The sequence below is a fragment of the Neofelis nebulosa genome, chromosome 13 (assembly GCF_028018385.1).
Source record: "Neofelis nebulosa isolate mNeoNeb1 chromosome 13, mNeoNeb1.pri, whole genome shotgun sequence".
Lineage (NCBI taxonomy): Eukaryota > Metazoa > Chordata > Mammalia > Carnivora > Felidae > Neofelis > Neofelis nebulosa.
The window spans coordinates 39,827,927-39,841,125 of record NC_080794.1 but is presented as its reverse complement, the minus strand read 5'-3'; the positions used below and the strand labels follow the sequence as shown (position 1 = coordinate 39,841,125).

Below are 13,199 nucleotides of genomic sequence, written 5' to 3'. Positions count from 1 at the left end.
AAAATAATATCGCATTGTTTTACAGAAGGCTCCTTATATTCTCTGTATTTATCCTTTGTCTATTACACATGGCCTATTTTCTCCCAGTCTCCCATTTATCTTTTAATTATATTTGCATTTTTGTCTTTAGTGATACAGACATTCCAAATCTTTAAAAAGTCAAATTTACCCATCTTTTCTCATCTGTACTCGGGATTACCTTACTTTTGGAAATATTTTCTTCTAATAGTTAACCCATTCTTTTCAAGCTCCACTGATGTTCTGGCCTGACAGTGCTTGGGGTACTCTCACAACCCATACACTGGAAAATTTCTACAATTATCCCCAGCCCACCTCTGAAAGGGGCAGGTGCCAGTCAGTGCTCTGCCAGCCTGTGGGCACTATTTCAGGAAGGACTAGCCAGTTCCCTTCCTTACTGTCTGAAGCAGAAGCCTAACCCATTCCAGGCAATGTGCGCCAACCCATTCCAGGCTACATGTGCCAGCCTAGCCAGGCTGACATCATGGCTCAAGGCCAGACACCAAGGACCAAGCACACAGAGAGGCAAGCAATCCACTATTCATGGCTGAGATCCTGAGCCAATAGGGTCTGGTCACTCGTGTGAAGACTGTTAACCCATCTCCCCATTTTCTCTCAGTCTCAGATATAAGAGACTGCCTGCAGAACTACTGTATCCCTGACCTGGCAAAAACAAACCCCAGAGCATTGGGTAACTCTGCTGACTCGATCCTGACAGGCCCAGCTGCCAAGACACAGTCCACGTGACACAAGTCCCCTGTTCCAGGGAGCAGAGGGGAAAAGGAGGGCTCTTCTCCTTCTCCATCTGCACCATAAGATCAGATCAATAATTCCTCTGTGTCCAGCTCACCACTGTTTACACAGTCTCCCTTTCTTAATCTATAACCTACTGCTCCAGCCTGTCTGAGCTTCACCCTTCAGGCCCTCACAACTCACCCAACTGCCAGAAAGAGGGCCCAGGACAGTTGGGTTCCGAGTTCCCTGACTCCAAGCAGTGTTCAGTGAGCTCTGGTTAGTGGCTCAGTGGGAAGCACAGGGTTGTAGATGGGTCATAGACTGGTGGGAACATACACTTCTCTGCTATAAGTTCATGATTTATTTAGCTAAAAACACAGAGCATGTAAGGTGGCTGTTCAGTAGCAGTAGATGCAACCTGTTTTTCTGTGGCTTTTCCTTCGCCCTTGGGTTTGCAACTAAGAGCACAGCAAAGTGAACTCAGGTAGGGTCTTGCCAGTTGGGAGGGGGAAAAAAACTGGATTCTTACTGTGACTTTTAAAAATCTGGCTTGTCTAACAATCTCTGTATTTCTGTTTAAGGGAATATTTACCTCCATTAGACACTCTTGGTTGTTGAGCCAAACTCAGCATTATCAAGAATTCCTCCTCACCTAGGTAAGGGGGCGCATGGGTGGGGAAGGGTCCATGTCCAATGTCCCTTCCTCCAGCATTCCAGAGTCCTGGGAAAGTCCATCTCCCAGAAGTGGAAAAGACCCGAAGGGCCTGCTCAAACACATCTGGAACTCAGCAGGACTTCTTGCACACCTGAAGAAATCCCAATCCTACCTCAACCCTCTCTCAACCAAAATTAATCTTGTATGTCAGAGTTGATACGAAACTCTATATTCCCAGATATAAACAGTTCCTCTTCGTACTGTTATGGATCCAGTCCTCCTGCAAAGCACTGAGGACAAATCCTGATGATAATGCCCCACGAGGCATTCTGTGCTCAAGGATAGAGCTCACCCTTTGGCCTATCAAAGCCTCTCGGAAACTCAAATAGAAAGCTCCTTGAGGGGACCACCTAAGTTCCACTCACCTCTGACCTCCACAGTTAGTATGATTCTTTATACACAGGAAATATTTGTTCAATTAATTATACTGGAATTATTTTTAATGAATATTTACCTTCTTAAAAAAGTTCACTTCTAATATATTTAAGTCTGATAAACTCACATCTTCATTAAAGAAGTCTTTCCCTATGGCTAAGAGCAATACTATCCATTATCAATTTCAAATTTAACCTGCCTCAACTTCCCAACCAAAAATAAGGAAACTTGAAAGCTCAAGACGCCATTATACTAAATGGACATTTTCTACATGCTCTAGATCTGTGCTATCTAATATGGTAACCACTAACCATGTGTGACTAAATTCTAATTTTATTTTTTAGTGTTTATTTATTTTGAGAGAGAGAGATAGCAGGAAAAGGGGCAGAGAGAGACTCTGAAGCAGGCTCTGCCCTGTCAGCACAGAGCCCAACACAGGGCTCGATCTCACAACTGTGAGATCATGACCTGAGTGGAAATCAAGAGCCAGAAACTTAACTGACTGAGCCACCCAGGCACCCCTTAAATTCTAATTTTAAAGAAAATTTGAAATTTAATTCCTCAGTCTCACTAGCCACATTTTAAGTGCCCAACAGCCACATGTGGCTATCTTGTTGAACAGTGTAGACATTGAAGATTTCCGTCATTCTTTTGATCAGCTCTTCTCTAGATGCATCATAAATCTTGGAAACCTAAAGAACTCTTAGCTTGAAGCCAGTATCAGATCATCAAAGTGCCATAATTAAATTTAAAAATACACTGCTCCTTTAATTAAAACAACAGAAGGAAACACTCTCACTGATGAGTAGAGCTTTTATAATAATAGATTTGTCTCATCACAATGAAAAATTTAAACGCAGCAAAATTCTCATCTATCTCTGTTGCCAAAATTAATATGCTATGTAGAGGGTAACGCATACTTGGAGTCACATGAATCCTTTCTTTGGACAGATAACATTTCTAGTTAATGGTCATTTAGGGGGCTAATATATAACCCTTAATGTCCTAGGTTGAGTAGAGGGTGCAAACATCTAGGAAATTCTCAACCCAGGGACTTCAAAATGTATGCATACAAACCCAAAACATCCAAGTCCTCTAAGAACTCAAAATCTGAAGTTAGGAGCAAGGTTGCCATGAGTATGTTAAGAAACTGTGAATGAAAACAAAGCCTCTACCTGGGGCATCCCCCACCCCACTCCTCAGTAAATGCCAACATTCCTTAAAAGATAAAACACACATATAGGGAGTAAAAGAAAAAGGATCTATTTCTTTTGTAGACTTCTAGGACATTAAGACTTTCAAGTTAAAAGTCCCAGGCAGCAAAGTTACACCACACTGCAATGAAAAAGTTTCTCCCCCAGAGTGAGGCAATGAGAGGGATAATAAGTGCACAATGAAAAATAAATCAAAACCCAGGTGGATAACGATGTACAGAAGGGGAAGCCCGGGGGTAAAAACCAAGATAACTTATCCAGGAGTGTCAAGGTATAAAACAGTGCATTAGGAGTCTGAATTTTACACGTTTCTAAGTATTTGTGTGTTCTCATTGGGTTGTCCATGACACTGTCTAATAAACTGAGCTTTAATTGGCCAGGGTCATTTGCTAGTTCTCACAGAGATGTGCTCTACCTTAAGGACAACTCTAGCAAGTCACAAACAACTCCAATTTGTCTTCAGCTCAGGTTTATGCTGGATCCTAAGGCCTATGACATCCTACTAATGTAAAGGTCAAAGGAAATATATGCCTCAAATATTGCCAGAAGGGCAGCTAGAGTTATTAGTGGTGACCAACAATTGGGAGCTTAGTGATGTCATCCCTTTCATCCCTTCCTTTCCCCTTCATACTACCTCATAGTCCTCAAACAGTGATCATCCTTTTCTACCTGACTCCAGTGTCCTTGAACTGCTATTTATCATCATGGAATCAAACTGTATTTTCTCCTCTGGGAACACACATGTCGTGTGACAAGACAGGAAATCCTTAGACCATGATGGGTATAACCATATTAGACTCATGTACTGACCTTGAATTTACTGGAAAATTTTAAGTGGTAAAAATTTCATCAAGGTAAGAGAGGAACAAATGAGAAATATTTTTCCCTTCCACTTTACACATTCACTATTTCAATTCTGTCACCAATTGTTTGTAATCTTTTTATAAACTCTCAGGAACTCAAGAGAAAACAGTTCGTGAGTCACTCTCCCAATAGCATATAAATTATGAGAAATATATTACCATATGTACACTATCATTCATTGAAAATTTTATTTAGCTGTTTGTAATAAAAACCCATATGATCATCAAAAGTATATTTTAAGCATGTTACAGATTCTAGTACAGATTTCTTAAAATTCAAAAGAAAGTATGCAGACAAAAAAAAGTACTAATATATCAACCTTCAAGAGGTTTGAAGGTTTACAATATTAAAAAGCAAAATGTTAAAAGGCTTAAAATACTAAAAACAAAATGTTTTAACTAGAATTTATCAGATTTACTAAAAAATTTCTTTACTAAGACATTAGAGAAGAAATTAACTTTTTAAACAAAGACAGTTTTTTAAAGTAAGCAATCTTACAAAATGTTTATCTAACAGAATCCAGGCATACTGCTACAGCATCTCTATTGACATACCTAAAAAACCACAAATTACTACGAAATAGGTCTGTAAACATGTGGCCCACGTAGAAAAGGTCTTTAACAAAGAAAGAATTCTTTCTAAATTACGTCAGGACTCACGGGGTAGAACAACAACTGGTTACAGACGCATAGCATTAGTCACATACTAAGTAATACCTCACTAATAAGAGAATATGTCTAAATAGCACACTTTCCCCCCCCCACCCAACCCCCACAAAACTTTATCATCAGAGGCTAGAATTAAGAGGTACAGGGACGAGTTCCAAGATATCAGATAAGAGGATGTCTACAGAATGAAATTATCGTTAAATATTAACTGAAAGTCAAACATGCAAGAAAATATAAAATATGCATCACACAGTTTTATAATGAAGTGAAGGAAAAGAGGCAGTGAGCCAGATTCCTATTTCTCCTAGTAAGAGGAGAAATAAGAGGAATCTGTTCAAACAGGGAAGGGAGGAGAGCAGAGGAAATCTTGAAGAAGGGGCAGGGCTCCAGTTCTAAATGAAGTGAAGAGGAGGAGGATCCGGATTCCTGCAGCCGGCAGATACATCCATCCAGACCAGATCTCAGCTTCAGGCAGAGGGGTAGAGGAGGGGGAAAAAAGGTTCTTTCTGATCCTATTCTCCCAACCGTGTCACCCACCAAGGGTCTACATTAAGACTGCTTTTTTCTTTTTTTTTTTTTTTTTTTTTAATATTTATTTTTGAGAGCGAGAGACAGAGTGCAAGCAGGAGAGGGGCAGAGAGAGAGGGAGAACAGAATCCAAAGCAGGCTCCAGGCTCTGAGCTGTCAGGATAGAGCCCGATGTGGGACTTGAACCCACGAACCATGAGATCATGACCTGAGCCGAAGTCAGATGCTTAACTGAGTGAGCCACCCATGTGCCCCATTAAGACTGCTTTCAAGGTCAACCTCAGCAGAAAGCTCAGTGTCAGGAGACCCTCTGATGTCTAATACTCCACCCCTACATGTGTGCTAGCTAGTGCATGCCTGTAACAGAGTTTCACACATACACCCTGCCTGAGATAACATACAATTCTTTTTGGTATAATCTGTCAATTACTAAAAAATATTACAGAATTAATCCCAGGCTGCTGTGATCAGAGCCCCGCTAGAGTTGGGCAACACTGCAGCTCTAAGATACCTGGTCAAAATCTCACATGCATTAGGCAGCTCCATGAAGTTCTTCTTCCAATATGCTCCACTGATTCAATATCACTTATTTCTCATTGTGAATTATTATTTAATAGTTTAGTCATTATTTTGTATAATTTATAATTAAGTTACTATCCTATGTTATTAAATTTTTTTAAATTAAATTATTAAGCTGCTTTTCAGTCTTTGTAAGCCTAGTCAAGGTGGCTCCATCCTCAAGAGATGATACATTTTCCAAAGAGAATATGAAAGGACTAGGGTAACAATCATCCTGGTTTTCCTAGGACTGTCCAGGTTATAGCACACAAAGTCCTGCATTCCAGGAAATCTCAGTCCCAGGCAAACCAGGACACTGGTCATCCTAGATAAGACCCAGACATGGGTAACTGTAAGATAATGTTGCCCTAAGAAGAGCAGCTACTGTGTAGACTGATACAAACAAACCCATTCCCATCACCTTCTCCTTTGCATTTCTAACCAAGAAGACTGGAAAGCTAACTTCTTGACCTCCGTGACTACCTGCACTACGGATAGCCATGTGACTCAGCTCAGGTTAATGGAATATAAGCAGAAGCCCCTGGTGGGAAAGGGGTTCCCTCATTTCCTGATAAGAAGGAAAAGCCTCACCAAGAGAAATCTTTTGCTGTTACCCTTGGCCCATTCCCTCTGTTTCCTGCTAGAATAGAGAAGTGATGCCTAGACACGAAATTACTTCTAAGAACATGAGGAAAACCTCTATGCTAAAGATGGTGAAGGGGAGACATGCACGGGCCCTGGGTCTGGATGACACTGTGGCAGTACAGGCAGCTGGCTGTGCCAGCCTCGGAGTTACTCCCCACGACTGCTGCAAGAGACAAAGAACTCCCACATGTTCAGTCTCCACTGAAGCTCTCCATTATTTGAGGTGGGCATATCCCTAACTTACATTATCTGTGAGACTTCTTAAGAGGCAGCTACCTCTTAAGAGGTCTGGCTATTCCAGACCTAAAGATAGTCATGGAAAAGAACTTAAAAGAGCAAACTGTTCTCTCTCTCTTTTTTTTTTTTTTTTTTTTTTTTTTACAGCAGGTATGTATATTTTACCAAGGAGGTTTAAAAAAAAAAAAGAGCTCAGGGATGAATAAGGCTTGGGCCAGACATGGGTTAGGGGTGTTTGCTGGGTATACAGCTGGGTCATTTTTAAAAAGCTGAAATGTGAATAGTTTGTTTTCCATGGTCATGAAATAGGTGTGAATGTCAAGTCTACAACCTCAAACTGGCCTCTTCAAAGTGTCAGCCAGTTTTCTTAGATATGTTCCAATTTGAACCAACAAATGTTCTTTTAAAGCTTCAAAAGATACTAATCTTTCCACTTGGCAGATGAGAAGACTATGGCTCCAAGATAAAGTGAAAGACCCAAAGTCACGTAGTTTGAAGGTGGAGGAGCCAGTATCCAAATCCAGTATCAGCCGGAAGACTGCCCCTGCCTCTGCCCCAGGGCTATGGGGAATGGGCTAGGATGTCCTAAAACGTGCAACATCTGCCTAAATGAGGAGAGGGTAATTCGAGGCCACACAGTGGCACATGCATCTTTATGATGGTTTCTTTTAAAAAAATATTTTTCAAACAAGTTTGATTTTATTATAAAGAGGCTTTACTCTTAAAGACTTAAAAATTTATATGTATTAGATAATCAGTTATCCTGTGGATAAAAGTGAAATTTCTTAATGTTAATTATTTTATTTTTTAAATATTTATTTATTTATTTTATTTAGAGAGAGAATGTGAACAGGGGAGGGGCAGAGAGAAAGGGAGACAGAGAATCCCAGGCAGGCTCTGTGCTGATAGCACACAGCCCCACGCAGGACTCAAACTTGAGTTGTGAGATCATGACCTGAGCTGAAACCAAGAGACAGACACTTAACCGACAGAGCCACCCAGGTGCCCCAAAAAGGTAACCTTTCTGTTAATATATTTACTAATATAGGGGCGCCTGGGTGGCTCAGTCGGTTGGGTATCCAACTTTGGCTCAGGTCATAATCTCACAGTTCGTGGGTTTGAGCCCCATGTCGGGGTCTGTGGAGACAGACCAGAGCCTGGAGCCTGCTTCAGATTCTGTGTCTTCCTCTCTCTCCACTCTCTCTCTCAAAAATAAATAAACATTTAAAAAATTTAAAAAAAAGATACTTACTAATATAGAGGGCTAGATGCTTGGTGGCTAGTTAGCTCAGTTAGGTAGGATGTGGCAGGAACACCAACATCGTGGGCTCAATCCCCAGAATAAGCTAAGAGGGAGCAGTTTTTGTATTAAAAGAAAAAAAAAAGATATTTACTCATACAATTATTACTTAAAGGAAACAAAATGAAAAGTAAAACTGCTCAGAATACACAGTAATAATGAACAGGCCCACTTCCTAGGCTAATCCTTGAAGGTCTGTATTCCCTGTTCTCTCCTCTGCAACCATCATCCTTCACAGACTCCTGGCTCTCAGAGCACACGACTTAGATTAGAAATGTCTCTGCATTTTGATTCATCCTCTCAACCCACACAGATGCTGTTCTTACCTCACTTAGCATCTCAATCCATGCCTCTAATCTTTCCACCCCACAATCAATGTTCCGCTCTTCCACCTGTGTTGTACCTAAAATATAAATCCTTCCTCCTCTGCCTTAAAAGCCTATTTACAGGGGTGCCTGGGTGGCTCAGTTGGTTAAGTCTCCGTCCAACTTGGGCTCAGGTCATGATCTCATGGTTAGTGAATTCCAGCCCCACATAGGAATCCGGTGCTGACAGAGCCTGGAGCCCGCTTTAGACTCTGTGTCTCCCTCTCTCTCTCTCTGCCCTTCCCCTGCTCATACTCTGTGTGTGTCTCTCTCTCAAAAATAAATACACACAAAAAAAAATTTTTTAAGTCTATTTACAAATTAAGGTCCAATTTTTTTTTTCTTTTTGCTGGACACAACTCTACCATCTTTTCACAGCTTCATTTCCCAACACACTTCCTGAGCCATACACTGTGTTTGGCCATCTGCTACTTAGCACTGGTCATAGACACGGTCTGATCACACCTCCAAAACTCGGCTTGCTATTCCCTCTGCCTAGAACGCCCTCCCCATTTCTGGGCTATCTGGTACCCTGTGATACTAACTTGCAACCCAAAAGTTCCTCCCTCTGGGGAAAGTCTTCCCCAACAAAACAAAATTCTTTTTCTGCTCTCAAGGTAATTTGTTCCCTACAAGCCCAGGCACTCAAGACACAACATTAGCATAAGTTGTATGGTTAGTTACTGATACACCTTACTAGACCCTGTTGACCACTATGTACTATATCCATATTAGGCACTCAGCGAATATGAAATATCTGATGAGTTAAGTGAACCCCACTAATCCTGGAGTTTCTTAAGGTAAAGAGCGGTGTCTTACTCATTTCTATATTCCTAGTACAGGCAAATCTGAGATGCCCAATAAATGCTAAACTTATTATCATCAAAGTGTCTCACAAGAATGTTTCCACCAGGGCACCTGGCTGGCTTAGTCAGTAGAGCATGGGACTCTTCATTTAAGGGTATGAGTTGAGCTCCATGTTGGGTGTGGGGCCTAGTTAAAATTAAAAACAAAAAACACGGGCACCTGAGTGGTTCACTTAGTTTAGTGTCCAACTTTGGCTCAGGTTATGATCTCGTGGCCTGTGAGTTCGAGCCCCGCGTCAGGCTCTCTACTGACAGCTCAGAGCCTGGAGCCTGCTTCAGATCCTATGTCTCCCTCTCTCTCGCACTCTCTCTGCCCCTCCCCCGCTCATGCTCGGTTCATGCTCTCTCTCTCAAAAAATAAATATTAAAAAGTCTTAAAAAAACACACACACACACACAAAAAGCATCTCCATTTAGTTATGATGTAATGCCACCCATTTCTGTGAATTGAGAAATAGTATCATTCAAGAAAATTTCAATACATGTATTTCTGACTTGTCTGAAATTTTTCTTTTAATATAAACAGTATGCATGCATTATTTTTACAATCAGGTGTTTCCCTTTGGGGGAAGAGGAGAGAGGAGTGGGAAGAAAGACTGTCAACGGTATTACTCATTGTTGACTATATAGGATTAGAATCCAAAATAAATTGTCCTTAAATTCAGAAAAAGCAGGGAAAAAATTCTTTCTTCTCAAACTTCTATGCTTCCCTATCTGACAATGAAAATCTTAAAAACCCCAACTTTCTCCTTAGCTTCTAGGATATTTAGAACTAAATTATTCATTCTAGACACAGGGTTGATCTTGTTCTTTCATCTTAATTATTTTTGATGCTCTGAAAAACAGATTATTATATAAAAAATATTTTAATGACCTAAGTGACCTAAAATCATTTTGGGATGCAGGAATAGTATAACTACATGTAATAGATGAAATTAGACTGAATCATTTAATGCAGCTCAATCAAAACGGTAGTAAAACCTTGAAAAAAAATTAGTCCTCTCCAAAATCTTGGCAAAATCATCCCCCCTTTTCTAAATTATTTCAATACATTTTAATAAGCTTTTTTATTTCAGTTGAGATCTTTTTTTTTTTTAAATTTTTTTTTTTTTTTCAACGTTTTTTATTTTTTTTTTATTTTTGGGACAGAGAGAGACAGAGCTGAACGGGGGAGGGGCAGAGAGAGAGGGAGACACAGAATCGGAAACAGGCTCCAGGCTCCGAGCCATCAGCCCAGAGCCTGACGCGGGGCTCGAACTCACGGACCGCGAGATCGTGACCTGGCTGAAGTCGGACGCTTAACCGACTGCGCCACCCAGGCGCCCCTCAGTTGAGATCTTTAAACCATTATTATTTAAGCATCACTTAAAACGTTCCTTTGTAGGGGTGCCTGGGTAATTCAGTCGGTAAAGCATCCAACTCCTGATTTTAGCTCAGGTCATAATCTTGTGGTTCATGAGATGGAGCCCCGTGCTGACAGTGCGGAGCCTGCTTGGGATTCTCTCTCTCCACCCCTCCCCAGTTCATGCACTCGCGCGCTCTCTCTCAAAATAAAAAACATAAATAACTAAGTAAATAAATAAAATCTTCCTTTGTAAAGTATTAGGCTGCTCATATTGACACACGAAACCTCGGCATTATTCTGTTCCCAGAAACCCTTGTGTTTGGCTTAATTTTGCCTTGGAATAAAAAAGGTCTACTTAAATTGAGAAATAATTCTTTATGGTAACTACAAAAGCAATAACTCCTCAAAATAAAACTCTGCCTTGGTACTTAAAGATGCCTAAGAAATAGTACTACAAAAAGAAAAAATGAAAGAAAGAAAGAAAGAAAGAAAGATAGATTAGCTTTTAATAAAACAAGTCTTTGTGTGAAAAAAACTAATGCCAGTCACGAAGAAAGAACACTTCTATGTATCTTCCACATTCCCTACATAACAGAGCAGACATGCTCCTAAGAAGTTGAAGCTTATTTTTCTACTGCTGTAGTAGAAACATGGGAGATACATTTACATTTTCAGGGCAATGTTGACATGAAGTTGCAAGTGTAAATATTTGTTCCCTTTTGGTTTATAAATTTCACTATGATAAAATTCTGTATATAGAACCACTAATTAAAAAGGAATCTATTTGCCTAGTAGGGTGCTTGAGGTTGTATGTTTATTCGAGATGAATAAAATGGTACACACTAGTAAGGAATGGGAATTAGAATTTTGAACTTTATTGGTTTAACAAGTTCCTCCTGGGAAGGAAAACAAAGTTCATTTGTCAATTCTAAGAAGCTTCTTCAGATGATAATTTGTGTGAAGATGTAGCAGTATAGTAAAAATTAGTATCTCCTCCTGACCTTGAAAGGAAGGTTGAGATGTTATGAAAAAACAGCAAATTAAATATTTTAGAAAAAAAAAGACAATTTTCCATTACTTTGATTTTTAGGGTCACTTGATATCACCATTTAATGGCACTCTAGTAACAAGGCCCCTCATTGTTCAAGACTGCTTTAATATGCAACTCAGGGAACCAGCTAAACAAAATTGATTATCACATAACACATTCAGATGAAAAGCCAACACTACTATTCTCTTTCTTCTTTACTAATCTGGAATCTAGACCTTAAGCCCAAATTGATTTCTTATAATAAGCACCACTGCCACAAACAACTCACAGTTATTAAGTTCTTACTATGTGCCAGAGACTGTTTGAAGCACTCTGTGTGTATTAACTAATTTAATTTACCAAACAGCTCTGTGAAATGAGTACTATTATCACCAATGTATTAAATAAAACATTTTAGAAGTTTAAAGCATATATATCTCACACAGAGGATTAAGTTCTCAAGATAAGTAACTTCCCTTACTGCTAATAAGTCCAGGACTCAAAAGTGGGGAGTCAATGCTACATAAATTGGTAGTAAGTCCTCCCCTCTCCTCTAAGCTCCTACATGGCTTTCCTCCTTTGTCACTGATGCTCCTTTCTCTTACCTGTCCTGGGAATCTGGCCTCAGACCTCTGCTCTTCCGATCTACATCCTTGCCCAGATAAGCTTATCAGCCCCATTCCAGCTATACACTCATGGGTCTCAAACTTCTATCTCTAGTTCAGACCTCCTACCCAAGATCCTGACTATCAAACTGACCACCGTGGGTCTCTATCTGGATGTCCAACAGGCCTCTCAACTTCATGGCCAGATACAGAACTATAGATTTCTTTGGCTCCCAAGTCACATTTCTGCATCAGCTTCCAGCCTTCCCTACCAGTAAACAGCATCATTATCTACCCAGATGCATCCTCCCTCTACATCCTACATCCAATTCATTATTAAGTCCTGTTGGTTTTATCTTCAAAAAATATATTAAATCTGATCTCCTCTCCTTCCACTCTGCCTGGATCCCCACACTACAGTTTCAAGGGCCATCTTTCTGTCCCTCTGACACCCTTAGCTTGTCTTCAACTCATGGCTTTTGCCACAGCTACTGCTTCTGCTTGCGACACTCTTCCCTGAGGCAAAGCTGCATCTTCAGTTTCACCCTGGTCTGAACTCAAACATCACCTTCCCAGACCAGTCCTACTGGATCTTTGGAGCACCTATCAATTAATACTGAAGGAATCTTATGTTTGTACTTGGTAACACATTTAATGTAAGCTGCTTGAGAGTCATGTCTGTCCTCCTCACTCCTACTGCCTAGAACAATGCCTGGCACAAAGCAAGCACTTTAAGACTGAAAGTAGGGGATGACTATGAAGTCAACTAAGAAAACACTGACTTATAGCCCATCAATCATTAAAGAAATAAACAACACAAGACAGCCAACAGTAGCCACCCAAGTGAGTTTGTCTTTTGCTTTCTTACTCCCATGGGAACTGCAAGATTTCTGTTTACAACAATCCTCTGCATGGCTTTCCAACTTTTGATTGTAATCCAAAGTAAAAAATATGTTTTATATCATGACCTAGTATATACCTATTTAACTGAAACAGAAGTTCCATGAGACATTATTTACCCTTTCTACATGGGTAAGTACATGCTATTTATTCAGTTTGTTTGTTTGATGATAGTAGCCCTTTATTTCATTGATTACACAACAATCTAATGGGAGAGAATTCAGTTTGAAG

At 40.1% G+C, this 13,199-nt stretch overlaps 1 protein-coding gene and 1 long non-coding RNA gene across 6 annotated transcripts in view; one reads left to right on the top strand and one right to left on the bottom strand.

The window, feature by feature from the left end:
• KAT6B (lysine acetyltransferase 6B) overlaps nt 1-13,199 on the bottom strand; it is a 191,207-nt gene that overhangs the window by 134,643 nt on the left and 43,365 nt on the right. The window lies entirely within an intron of this gene.
• The window catches only part of LOC131493717 (uncharacterized), a 28,292-nt gene continuing 16,097 nt past the window's right edge, over nt 1,005-13,199 (top strand). The window contains exons 1-2 of the long non-coding RNA XR_009252811.1: nt 1,005-1,237; nt 1,335-1,409. This is a non-coding gene — a long non-coding RNA (uncharacterized LOC131493717). The remainder of the gene's footprint in view (nt 1,238-1,334; nt 1,410-13,199) is intronic.